Raw genomic sequence first — 14,224 nt, 5'->3', positions numbered from 1 at the left:
AGGAGTAAATGTCGGAGGTGCTTACCATTCACGTGAAGGGGGCACACGGATCATGCAAAGCATCGCCCACGCCATCAGCAGAGTTTTACGAGCCAAGTTGCAGTCTGCTGAATTTTGGGGGCTGCTTTTTGATGGATCTGAGGACATCACAAAAACTGAGCAGGAAATCATTTACATTGTGTCTGTGTCCAGCAACGGAGAGTTTACCTCAGACTTTATTGGACTGATTGAATTGGGTGCTGACCGAACTGTGCAGGCCATAACAGACAGACTTGTGAGTCTTTTCCAGGACACAGGCTTGGATGACTGGACAACAAAGTTGGTCGCTGTGTGCACAGACGGGGCTGCTGTCAACGTCGGTATGTACAACGGCGTTGTGCCAAAACTCCGGCGACTTGCTGCGGTTGCAAAATCAGCTGATCGCAACGTTCCTTACTGTGAGACATTTAATCGCTCTGTGGTCAAGCTGCTGCAGTTTTATTTACAAAAAGGTGGAGCAAAAAAAACTGCTGAACTGAAGAAGCTGTGTGAAGAAAATGGGATCTCCTTTGTGAAACTGGGTAAGTTTCATAATATCAGATGGTCTGCATGGAGGCATGAAACACTGTTAAAAATATCAAGACTATTGCCAGCCATTAAAATGCAACTGGCTACAAGTGATAACAGTGACTTGCAGCATATCTGCACTGAGCGTTTTCAGTGCTTTCTGTCATACATGCTTGACATTGGTAACATTTTGAAGACCACATCCATTTCAGAAGGAAAAGCTGACCATTGGAGAATGTAAGGATGAACTTATGGTTGCCATTGGACAGTTCACACTTCTGCTTGATGGTGAAGGCCACAGGGCACACACTGTTTCTAATGCTGATGCTGACAGAGACAAGACAAACTTACTGAGAGGATTAATTGAAGAGTTTGAAATCAGATATGACTCCCTCAAGTCATGTGATCATTTCTTAGTATTTGATCCTTCAACATGGCCTAAGGAAATGCAAGACCTCCACAGTTTTGGAAACACAACAGTTTGCAGCATTCTCAAGAAATATGAGGCCACATTGCAACTTGACAAAGACACCACTGTGACAGAATGGATGCGCTTAAAGCAGGCAGGAAAACACCTGGGAGCCTCTTCTGTGTATGACTTGGTCCAAATAGTAAATACAAGTAACCCAGTTGCTTACTCCTACATCAACAAGGTGGTTAAGCTGTCCCTTACACTGCCTTTAAGCAGTGCAGCTCGTGAGAGAGGATTCTCACATCTCAACATAATAAAAACCAAGTACAGATCCCGTCTGTCACATGCTCGTCTCTCAGCCCTGATGCACATTCGCCTGTCGAAGCAGACCACAGAGACATTTGACCCAAAGCAAGCTGTTGACCTGTGGATGGAGACAGCTAATCGTAGGCTAAACCAAGGACAGGGAAGTGCATCTGCAGCATCTTCATCATCTACCATGCAGGAAGCTGAAGAAGAGGACAGTGGGGGTGACACTGAGGAGGGCAGTGAGGAAGACTGCACTTAAGACCACACTACATATGGGGTGAGTACCAAACACCATCTCCTGGTCCTCACTTGAGTAACTGACCGAAAAAGTTATGTGCACCCCTGTATGTATATATATATATATATATATATATATATATATATATATATATATATATATATATATATATATATATATATATATAATGTATACACACAGACACACTCACCCACCCACCCACCCAAAAAAAAAAAAAATCATTGACAGCCCCCCCCGAAGGACAATGTGATTCACGTATGACCCCCGACTACACTACTGCTTTCAAGTCTCACGCATTTCAACCAGTTCACACGCTTACACACCACATCTTGTATTTCTCATGCTGAGAAGTAAGGGATAACTTGTCCCGCTGTACACAATTAATGGACGAGGCTATTATACATCACACGTTCGGAACTGTTATAAGCACCAAGTTCCCGTATGTCAAGTCAAGTCAAGTCAAATTTATTTATATAGCGCTTTTTACAATTGGTAATTGTTTCAAAGCAGCTTTACATATTAGAAGCACAGAAAAAAGGGAAGTGGTTAAAAATAAGCTGTACAAACAAGCGTGGTAATATGTAACATATACAAGATGGTGCTACATTAAGCCAATGTCGGCTGACTCCCAGGGGTGGAAAAAACCCCCTAGGAGAAAAACCCAGCGTGCTAACACTGGGAAAAAAGTCCTAGGAGGGAAAAAACCCCTTGGAAGATATATATAATATATGTAAATGGATATGGAGATCAAAATCTGAATTATACATTTTTATTATAGAGATTAAAAATAGATTATAAATAAATATATGTAAGCGGATACGGAGATTTAAAAATCTGAATTATAGATGCAGCCAGAACTGGATCTGTAGGCCCATTGTCTCCTGGGCTACGTTGTAGTCAGGTCCAGACACAGGTTCTCCATCTGATCTGGATACGGCCTGGATCCAGCACCCGGCAAACCTCAGGATAAGCAGAGAGACAGATATTAGCGTAGATGCCATTCTTATTCTGATGTACAGGTATATCTAGTGTTATAGGAAATGTTCTCGGTTCCGGCCGACCTAATTATTGCAGCGTAACAATCCTTTAACGGATTTGAAAAATGTTAATGTATTGATAATGTGTTATGTGTATGCAAGAGCAAAGAGATGTGTTTTAGTCTAGATTTAAACTGACAGAGTGTGTCTGCTTCCCGAACAATGCTAGGAAGATTGTTCCAGAGTTTAGGTGCTAAATAGGAAAAGGATCTGCCGCCTTCAGTTGATTTTGATATTCTGGGTATTATCAACTGGCCTGAATTCTGAGATCGCAATAGACGTGAAGGACTATAATGCACCAAGAGCTCGCTTAGATATTGGGGAGCTAAACCATTTAGAGCTTTATAAGTAAGTAGCAAGATTTTAAAGTCTATACGATGTTTAATAGGGAGCCAATGTAATGTTGACAGAACTGGGCTAATATGGTCATACTTTCTGGTTCTAGTAAGAACTCTAGCTGCCGCATTTTGGACCAACTGTAGTCTGTTTAAAAGCCGAGCAGAACAACCACCCAGTAGAGCGTTACAATAATCTAGTCTTGAGGTCATGAATGCATGAACCAACTGTTCCGCATTTGTCATTGAGAGCATATGTCGTAATTTAGATATATTTTTTAGATGGAAGAAGGCGGTTTTACAGATACTAGAAACATGACTTTCAAATGAAAGATTGGTATCAAAGAGCACAGCCAGGTTCCTAACTGAGGACGAAGGTTTAATGGAGCACCCATCAAGTGTTAGAGAGTATTCAAGGTTTTTTCGTGAGGAAGTTTTTGGTCCAAAGATTAGGATATCAGTTTTTTCTGAATTTAATAATAAGAAATTTCTTGTCATCCAGTTTTTAATGTCAGCTATGCATTCTGTTAGTTTTGTGAATTTGTAGGTTTCGTCAGGGCGCGAGGAAATATAGAGCTGAGTATCGTCAGCGTAGCAGTGAAAACTAACACCATGCTTCCTAATTACGGAAAGGGCCAATTATCTGACCAATTAACAGACCAATTAACATGACTGAAGCCCAGTTTATTTAATTGTGCATGCGTGGCACGTGAATGGCTGTATACTCTGCGTGCATTCACCAGCGCGCTCAAAATGTATGATAAGATTTGTGCGAGCCGTTCCTATCGCGACACTGAGAAAACATCATCCTGCACCAACATAAATTAGAAAGCATTTATGACCACCTTTACTAGAAATAGAATTTATCACATTCTATTGTGTTTATTGTGGTAAATTGACTAACTTGTAGAATTTATAATAGATTATCTGTTAAGGGAATTGATTTTTCACTAAAGATTTATATTACAACTGTGGCATTTTGTGGCTATTGTTTCTATGTGTATAGGCTGCTATTGTTGTGGTTTCTACTTTATGTGAAAAATCACTTCTTAAAGATCTTTGATTCCAGAAATTGTATTACTTTATTGTACAACAAAGGAGACAGCCTCTTCAGGAGACCGCTCCCAATCTTTTGCTTTTGTCTCATTATATATCCAGGCAAACGCCCTTTGCCATACATTCTATAGATATTCTTGGAAACATTCTTCAGCTTGGAATAGAATTTCCCATACTCATAGACAGATTCTTTAAGATTCAAATTTCTTTTGTGTACAGCAAACCTTTTCTTGGAAACACATGCTGTCATGTTTTCTGCACATGTACAGGCCTAACACATATGATTTTAATTGTAAAATAAAGCACATAATATTATACTATATTATACTCAATTTTACCATAACAAAATCTTCTTCATTTCCTCCCTCTGAGGCTAAAAATCCTAACTTTAATATTCTTTTCCCAGAGGGTAATCTCAAAATCCAGCATTCTTAGTTATGCTACCTAGTGACTAAATTAAGTCATCCAGTCCCGTTACCAATAACTGAATCATACTACCATCCTCTGGAGAAGCCATAGAACCAAACATCTCTCCCCAGTTTTTTCTTTTTTCTTTTTCAGATGTTCTTTGTTTTTTGTTTTATGAAGAGAGTAAAAGATTTCTAGGCTTCCAGACCTTTACTTTTAAAACAATTCTATGTAATAAACATGAGTGTGTAATTTGTTCAGCCTTGCTTGTGGTTGTTACAGTCATTTATGAAATATCAATCGACACTCCATGCATTAAACTATTAAAAATTCTTGAAAGGTGACATCTTCAACCCAGATACTTTGCGTATCGTAGAGGGCTGCTCTTGGGGAGCAGTTAGGTAAATTATTTTCTTCATCCTTATTTCAGGTACTTGAATCAGCATCTTGTAGAATCCATTTTAGTTTGTCAGGCCAATCCTGATGCTTTGATTGCTTTACAATCATCTTGTGGTTTTAGCATTTCCATATGCTTAGTTGTGGCTTGGACAACTAATGATTGTAATATAGGAAGTATACTAGGAAGTATACAACAAAATAACAACCCCCTTATTATTACTGCAACTCCTAAAATATTCCTAATTTAACAAACCATGCTCCCAATGCTCCAAATTTTACATCTAACCATACTTTTTCATCTCTTCCAGCATTTTCTGTAACTTCTGCTCTTAAACTTTTTATTTTAAGCATAGCTTCACTAAACTTTACTCCTGGTGCAATATTATTTGGTATAAAAGTGCAGCACTGATCTCCAAACATAACACATCCGTTGTCTGCTAACAGTCAATTAAGAGCTTGTCTATTTTGCCATGTTATTTTACTTGTTTCATGTAATTGTTCTCCTAATGCAGTTAAAGCATCATCAGATAAATCTTTGCTGATTATATCCATATAATTATTGATTCAAATCCTGATAAAATTTCATTTCTTGCTTTATATTTTTCAGGTATTCCTCTAGGTTGACCATTTAGATCTATTGTCACCTTAGGGTCTGGTTCATAAGCTCTTTTGGTTCTATTTTGTTTACTATAATCTATTTTATACCATTTTGGGATTTCTACTTTTTCTTCTCTTAATTTAATATTGTATTTACATCCCAATATCTACACCAATCTCCCCAATGTGGTTCTACTAAAACGATTCTGATGTACAGAATTACAAAACCTAAACACTCAACTGAGCAATAAGGTCTAATAGAGGCACTTGCATGGCAAACGTTTCTATTAAATACAGCACATTTTTGATAGTCATGTGAATTTGGAACTACTATTACCATTTTTAAAGGTGTTTTAAAGCATAACAAACAATTATCCATTCCTAGCTCTATTACTGTAAATGTTGCCCATCTGTACCATTCATTGTTTTGTGCTATTTCCCAGAAAATATCAATTTGTTCATCTTTACCATTTCTGTGTTGCTTTGATATTTTTTGCTCATTAACTAATTATTTTTCTATTGGGGTTATTATTGAGTTGTTAGATCTTGAGCTTTAGCTTGTATCGTCAGATGCAATAAGCATATGATGATCGTCAGATGCATTAGTGGACGTATTGCTCTCACTTTGTTGATTCTCTCTGCTGTGCTCAGCTCCCTGCTCATCTTGCTCTGAGCTTTCAGCATTCTCCATCCTTTCATTCTGTGCCTCAGGTCTTTCTGTATCACCTGTTTCACTTTATTCTTCTTCTCTTTCCTTCCTTTCTTTGGGAACTCTTGTGCAGTGATTTAGATGATACCTGGCAGATTTTCTTTCCACTCGAACTGCTGTTGGAGTTGCTGTCACAACTGTGTACGGTCCCTCTCTCCTAGGTTCATTCCACTTTCTCCTGAAGACCCTCAGATATACTTGGTCCCCTGGAACAACTGGACAAGAAGTCTCTGTCTCTTCACTAGGCTGCTTTCTCGTTTCCTGTAAATATATAGCTTTATGTATGGCACTTAGTTTCTTCATGTAAGGTCTTAATTCCATTTGTAATTAATTTTTTAAAGAGAACCTTCATTAGAACCTCTGCAATACGGGACAGGCATGGGTCGACCCGTAAGCATTTCAGGCAGTGTTAGATGTGTACTTTTATTAGTTTGCATGCGATGACTCATTAGTGCCATTGGCAAGGCATCACCCCATATTTTATTAAGTACCATTAATCTGTTCTTTAATTCTTTGCAATTGTGGCCTATTGATGTTGATATTCCGTTCCTTTTATTGTTTTTGGTACAAACTTCACATGTGGACAAACAATTGTTTACCGTTGCATATAAATATGCAGACCAATATTCATGCTGTTTAATTTTCCTTAAACTATCACTTCCCCCCTTGCGCAGTGGTGAACACCACTCGCATCTAAAATAAAAATATTTAAAAATACAATTGGCGCAACAATTAAATTGTCCTTCATGTGACCATCAATTATCTTATGCCTCTTTATAGCTTCTTTTTTGATGCCATATAGAGAGTTTGTAAGGGCCTGCTTGTTGTTGAAATAATTTCAAATCATTTCCTTTTTTATGAGTTTGACACACGAGAACTGTTAATCGTTTTGGTAGCATCATATCAGACATTAATTTACCTATTTTTCAGCATACTGACTGAGAATACCATCACTCAATATTTGACACATTTCTTTTTCCTACTGCTTCAAGTAAATACAGGCATACAGCATATGCTATTGTAGAAATATTTTGCTTGGCTCATTGTCCTTCTTGATGTAACCTGTGGAATGCTCATGTGGGCTGAATGCTATCCTGGTCCTGTTTGGGGCTCTCTGCTTTTATTACCAAACCAATTACACAATATGGATTTTTATCCTCTAATTTGCATTTTTATAATTTCTGAATTATCTGTATTGAGTTCTATTTTCACTACATAATTTCTTAAACATGTGTTAAACACTCAACTCACTTTGATTCAGTTAAAACACTATTTTATTCTTCTGATAAAAACTCAGCTCCTTCATGATATGCTGAAAAGAAAGTTAGATGTGGGGTGAACAGAGCAAGCTTGCTTGATCTGCTTTCCCATGTTATACGCTGCGTAAGTGTGGCATTGCTTTTTCTGTTCTGCTCTATTTTTGCCACAACAATTATCCAGGTACTGACCAGGATACTTGACCCAATTCATCCATGGTCTTATTTTATTTTTATTTTTTAATGGGCATAATTTGCCCTGTGGGCCCATATATTACAAATTTATACACAGCTGTTTTGGCAAAATAATTGATTTGCCTCATTGTCTCTTCAGACACCTTCTCTCACTCATTCATACCATCATTCACATTCTTGCACACACCCCATTCATCATTCATCTTTTTGTTTCTGCCACAGCAAATCATGATCTAAATAGGGAACATATACTTTTAGCAGTGGAATTCCAACATCTTTGTATTTAAAAAAAAAAAAAAAAAAAAAAAACTACAGGACATAGACACTGAAGCATTCCCTATCCCTTTTTTTCTTTTTTTCCCCCAAGATTAATTCAATTGTGCTTTTCCTTTAATTATAATTTTAATGTAACATTTATGTTTTTAATATAATAGCCCTCCCTATACCAAATCCAGCCTTAATTTTAATTCATTTGTGAGTCAAGCACTTACTACCGTCTTCCAATGAACTTCCTCTCTCTATTTTTTACACAAGCTGGATTGGGTCCTACTATAAAAGAAGACAGAGAATGTTAGTTTAGCAGAGAATACAAAGAACTGCTATAAGACCAGTGATTTTTCAAGATGAATTAAGTTAATATATAATACTTAACATTTGGAATGGTCTCTAGTGATTGTGTGAAGATGCCACACCTGTGCCCATAAGGAAAGGATTGTCAGAAGTCCTTCGGTTCAGACCATCAGTCTGTTGAAGCTGTTGGCTGTTGCTCTGCCTGTGTCGTCTGCCTATGATGTCACTCAAAGGCATGGTGGTTTGGAGTGGAATGTAGGCCCTGCTGTTTCTTTGCCTCTTCTCGTGTTTCGCTGTGGATTCTTCTTGCCACAGTTTTGCATCTCAGGACATTCTCTTTGTCCACAGGAAAAGTCTCAAGTGAACATTTCACTTTTTCTTGAATTAAATCATTTTCTTGAATTAAGTCTTTCTCCATGCTGAAGTGTAGAATCATCCTTTCAGGAGGGTAGCTGAAAGCTCATCACCCACATTTCTCTTCTTCTCTGTGCAGTCGTGTCTTTGGGGACCTTTGCCCTCTCTCCACTTGTAGCTCATTTGTCACAGCACAGGCACAGAAGTCATCTGAAACACTGAGAAATCTGCATGAATCAAATTGAACTTTTGTAAATTCTAATCTAAATAATATCTGAGCAATCAGCTCTTTTTCTAAATTTACTAAATCTTTTATATCAAAAATTTCACTGGTTGAAAACAGCAGTTCCCTCATTCTGGGGTATAGTGAAGCAAGTTCTTCTTTATTGCAGGAAAAAGCAAAGCTAATTCTTCTTTGCAATATGCAAAAATCTATCAGTAATAATCTATCTTTGATTATCGAAGTATACTAAATTAAAAAAAATTTCCTATTATAATTCAGACTTCAGTCTTTTCATTTCTATATTCACATGCTGGGATCAAAATAATCTAATATAGTGAATAAAATTTTCCTCAACCATCATCAAGAAATTCCTTTCATTTTAATAAACAAGTCTCATTTACTAAGATAGCTGTAAAATGTCTATGACTATTGCAACATTTCTTATACCTTGGTCATCCATTCTTGTTCTCATTCAGCACAAGTTATTAGGTTTAACACAAACCTAAATTTCTGCAATGGAATCATTTTTCATACTGTCCTCCTGGAATAACAAGATACAAATTTTTAACATCTGCAGATATATGACATTATTTTAAGCATGTGCAAACTTACTATTATTCATTTAGTTATTCAGTTATTTGTTTCTGTATTATTATTATTTATTTATTATTTATTCTTTTAAGTTAATATCTTGCAATATTTTCCTTTCTTCCTGCAATTCTCACAATTTCATAGACAAATTTCTTTATAAATTTTAACCAATAAAATTAAATGAACCTTTTTCTATTATTCTTTCTTTCTTTATTTATTTACTTTCTTTGTGCAGCTACACAAATTATTTGTTTTATTACTAGTTTATTTTGCAAACCTAGTATCTTAACTCATTCTTTCTCACATTCACAACACTCATCCCTTTATTTTATCTACTTTTCTGTGGACCGCAACTATTCTATACTAATACTAATCTTCTTCACTATTACCTGTAATTATATCCTTATTGTATCAAGTGCTAAATTACGAGACAATTACAAGAACTATACTTTTTCATAAGGCCAAGTACAAGTTAGAATCAAGACAAGAGCTTTAAAGTCTGAACCTTCTTGAATTATTGACTAAACAATTGGTTTTCCCCATGTGTAAAATGTGTTCTAATAATGACAGATATTAGGAAAAACTTGATGACAGGAAACATCAGGATGACAGGATGATCAAAGATAGAGGGGGAATATAGCCAAATGCATGCTACATTATTATTGATGCAGTCAAAAACTCTCCAACTGCTTTGCAACCAGAAGCTTTAGCTTAGTTTGGCTACCTGAAACTAAGGAAAGTACTAGATATATATTTCTTTATTTTGTTTCAAAATCTACTGTATTAATACTCTTTTCATCTCTTAAAGCAGAGCTCTATGGCTATCATTTCAGTAATGTTTAATATCCTGGCAATGCATACATTAATCATTGCATTTGTTTATTTCAAATATGTCAGGTAAAAAGCAAGAGAGTATTATTTCAGTCTGGGAACCAAAGGGTCAGTCCCCTAAAAAGGTTCAGAACAGAGGAGGAGACAGTGGAAGAGGTGGAGGCAGAGACGGTGGAGAAGACGGTAAGGGAGACAGTTGGGGAGAAAGCAGCAGAGACCAGAGGAGACAGTGGACAAGACAGGGAAGAAGAAAAAAGCATTATGTGGAGCAGCCATCAGGTGTACTTTTAAAAGTGAGTGGTCAATCAAATGGCCATTCATTACCATATGCACCACCAGCTCCTACTAGTGTTCAATTTGCAGACAGGAGAACTCATGTGCCCATCAAGGTGTGACAGATGTGAACAAACAGGCATATAAAACATAAAGGGCATCAGGACAAAGAACAGTCAACAAGCAGAATAATTTTATTTGTGCTGGTCAATTATGAACAATAGGTAAAATTGAACTGCTCTCAAAAACTTGAGAGAATTGGGTGGGGCTGAGGGGCTGCTGCTGCAAATTTTTGAGTGGCTCCTCCCCTAACAGATGTAATCTGACTCCAAACTTTGATAAAACTTGAGAGCCATGCATAAAAAGCATATATAATACTCACAAATGTTTCAACCATAAACACCTTTCTGTAACGTCTTTGTTTAAACAATATAATGTAATAAACTACCTCACAAATACATTAGGGATAAATATAGCCTACTCTGATGATCTTCAATGTAATAAAATGAAATATGACTTAAAACACAACCCTGTCTCTTCTTGTTAAATGTCAGTTTTAATGATCATGATTTTGGTTTCCATTGACTGTGTCATGGCAGATTTAATGTCTCTTTGTCCCTTCAGGTCAGGTCTCGAAGAAAAACTCACAGAGTCTAAGTTCCAGAACTTTAGTTCTAAAGTATTTAACTTTATTGTCAAGCAACAAAGTGAGATGACAGCCCCACATCTGAGGTTCTCTTAGCTGGGGCACAGTTTTTATACATTTTTCTTATCTCGTATAACACACCAAAGTAGTATCGTTGGCTGGTAATATTCACCCTTACATTTTCCCATATTCTCGCTTACACGAGCTCTCCTCCCACACCTCCTTCCAATGTACTCCCCGACCTTTCTGCCATAGTCATTTCACTAATATAATTGCAGGTGTTGCTTATGTAAGAGACAATTTTCTTAGTAAGGGTGGCCGACTACCAACCACTGTACATCTTTTACCTTAATCTCTCATGGCCTTCTGTCAGTTGATGGTCAACCCTTCCCATTGGCCAAATGAAACATTGTATCAAAACAGTCAATACTCCCTGGAGGCAAAAAGCCTTCACGTGACACCCTTTAATGATGGTCTTGTTCATTTCACAGCCAACTGTTGTCTGGTGGAAAATTACCAACAAAATATGCTCAGTGGCCAAGTAAACTTGTCTGACCCTTACAGTTACATAGGCCAAAAGGCCTAAAAACACTTCTAGCTTTTATAGTAAGCAAACTAATTCTACAAGTTCTACAGTTCTCAGATACTGTGATTTCCTTCTCACGTCACTGAATTCAGCATTAACTATTCACATGAACAGTAATATAATATCATTGTAATCCTTGATCAAAACATAGGGGTAGACATGATCTTTTCTGTGTTATTATGTTTGACTCAGAGGATATGATACAAAATACATAATTTGGTTATGGTGGAAAGTAAAGTGGTTGCCATGGCGACCACGATGGCTTTTTGTGATGGCTCAATTTCTGAAAATGTTCAGGGCCCCAAACTTCATGCTTTTATGAAAAAGTGAAAACATTTTTCACATATCACCTGGACTAGTATTCATTACTTCAATGAGCCCATTGCTTCTGCCTTAAATTAATACATTAAATTAATAGATTGTTAGCTAACTGCATGATTTGTATATGTACATTTCTGAAATTACACAACTTGCACCTGTGATAACAGATCACTCAAAATTATAATGTTGACATGCATTTTTTGTAAAGCTGCTTTCAAACGATATGTATTGTGAAAAGCATTATATAAATAAATGTGAATTGAAAGAATGCATATTGAGAACGGCCATTATTGGCCAGCTCCTGCGTCAGCATCACACTCATGCATCGTGCCGCTCATGTAAACAGCATCAGCCAATACTTGGCTGAGAAGCTATATGTGAGGATGCTTCTCAGCCAAAAGAGTGGGCTCACTCACAATTTTGCCTAAGCATACAGCCATGAATAAAGAAAGTTACAAAAACTTCCTCCGAGAGCAACTTCACCCAACCATCCAAGAACAGTTTGGTGACAAACAATACCTTTTCCAGAATGACGGAGCACTTTGCCATAAGGCAAAAGTGGTAACTAAGTGGCTCAGGGAACATAACATCGACATTTTGGGTCCATGGCCAGGAAACTCCCTAGACCTTAATTCCTTTGAGAACTTGTGGTCAATCCTCAAGAGGTGGGTGGACAAACAAAAACTCACAAATTCTGACAAACTCCAAGCATTGATTATGCAGAATGGGCTGCCATCAGTCAGGACGTGGCCCAGAAGTTGATTGACAGCATGCCAGGGCAAATTGCAGAGGTCTTGAAAAAGGGGTCAACACTGCATATGACTCTTTGCATAAACTTAATGCAATTTTCAATAAAAGCTTTTGACACTTATGATATTATACTTATGTATACCATAGTAACATCTGACAAAAAAAAAAAAAAAAAAAAAAAAATCTAAAAACACTGAAGCAGAAGACTTTGTGAAAATAAATATTTGTGTCATTCTCAAAACTTTGGCCATGACTGTACACACAAAATTACTGTTACGTTTGTGATGTTCGTGGGTCAATTTAACCATCATATTGACCCTCTTCTAAGCTAACTGTACAGACCCAAAATAGTAAGATTTTTTTTTTTTTTGGTTATATTTTGTTATGTTGGTTTTTATCTAGCCTGGTAAAGGTAAAAAGAGCTTTTTTCCACTTATTTCAATACTTAGAAATATTTTTTCAGCCACAGATGGTAAAAATTAGCTATCATTTCTGAAATATTATTTAACCTATGTTTTTCTTGAAATTGTGTGACCTTTTCTCATTTAGGATCATGAACATGCATGCAAAGTTTCAGCACGCTGATGTGTTGTGAAATGTGCATAGATAAATTTTCTATAATCTTGCTGGTCATGGGTCAATTTGACCCATATAGGCAGCTATTTAAAAGAAACTGTACAGACCCAAAATACAAAACACTTTGTTGTATGTCAGAGCCCATCAACTCTAGCCCTGAAGTGCCAGTGTCTTGCTGAGTTTAACAACTTTTTATTTCCAAAGTTTGTTAAAAAGTAAAGTTGTTTTACCTGTTAACTGTCTGTCCCAATTTTTGAGCAAAGACATGAAAATGACTTTTCCAACTTAAATGGTTAAAGATCTTGAATACTTCAGAGCACAGACTTAAAGGTGCCCTAGATTATGTTTTTAAAAGATGTAATATAAGTCTAAGGTGTCCCCTGAATGTGTCTGTGAAGTTTCAGCTCAAAATACCCCATAGATTTTTTTTTTATTAATTTTTTTAACTGCCTATTTTGGGCCATCATTATAAACACCTGCCGATTTTATGCTGCGGCCCCTTTAAATCCCGTGCTCTCCGCCCACTGAGCTCGCGCTTGCCTTGAACAGTGCCTTAAAGTTTACACAGCTAATATAACCCTCAAAATGGATCTTTACAAAGTGTTCGTCATGCATGCGGCATGCATGCGTCGGATTATGTGAGTATTGTATACTGTTATATTGTTTACTTCTGATTTTGAATGAGTTTGATAGGGCTCCGTGGCTAACGGGTAATGCTACACTGTTGGAGAGATTTATAAAGAATGGAGTTGTGTTTATGCATTATACAGACTGCAAGTGTTTAAAAATGAAAATAGCGACGGCTCTCTTGTCTCTGTGAATACAGTAATAACCGATGGTAACTTTAACCACATTTAACAGTACATTAGCAACATGCTAACGAAACATTTAGAAAGACAGTTTACAAATATCACTAAAAATATCATGTTATCATGGATCATGTCAGTTATTATTGGTCCATCTGCCATTTTTCGCTATTGTTCTT

The 14,224-nt window shown here is 36.8% G+C and overlaps 1 long non-coding RNA gene across 1 annotated transcript; it reads right to left on the bottom strand.

The window, feature by feature from the left end:
* Window positions 1-3,401: 3,401 nt before the first annotated feature.
* On the bottom strand, window positions 3,402-13,630 carry LOC125261061. Its single transcript, XR_007183204.1, has 3 exons — window positions 8,211-13,630; window positions 8,010-8,067; window positions 3,402-6,328 (listed from the first exon to the last, which is right to left on the bottom strand). It is a non-coding gene; the product is annotated as an uncharacterized LOC125261061 (long non-coding RNA).
* Window positions 13,631-14,224: the final 594 nt, after the last annotated feature.

Source organism: Megalobrama amblycephala, unplaced genomic scaffold, assembly GCF_018812025.1.
Source record: "Megalobrama amblycephala isolate DHTTF-2021 unplaced genomic scaffold, ASM1881202v1 scaffold253, whole genome shotgun sequence".
Taxonomy (NCBI): domain Eukaryota; kingdom Metazoa; phylum Chordata; class Actinopteri; order Cypriniformes; family Xenocyprididae; genus Megalobrama; species Megalobrama amblycephala.
This window is presented reverse-complemented; position numbering and strand designations above follow the sequence as displayed.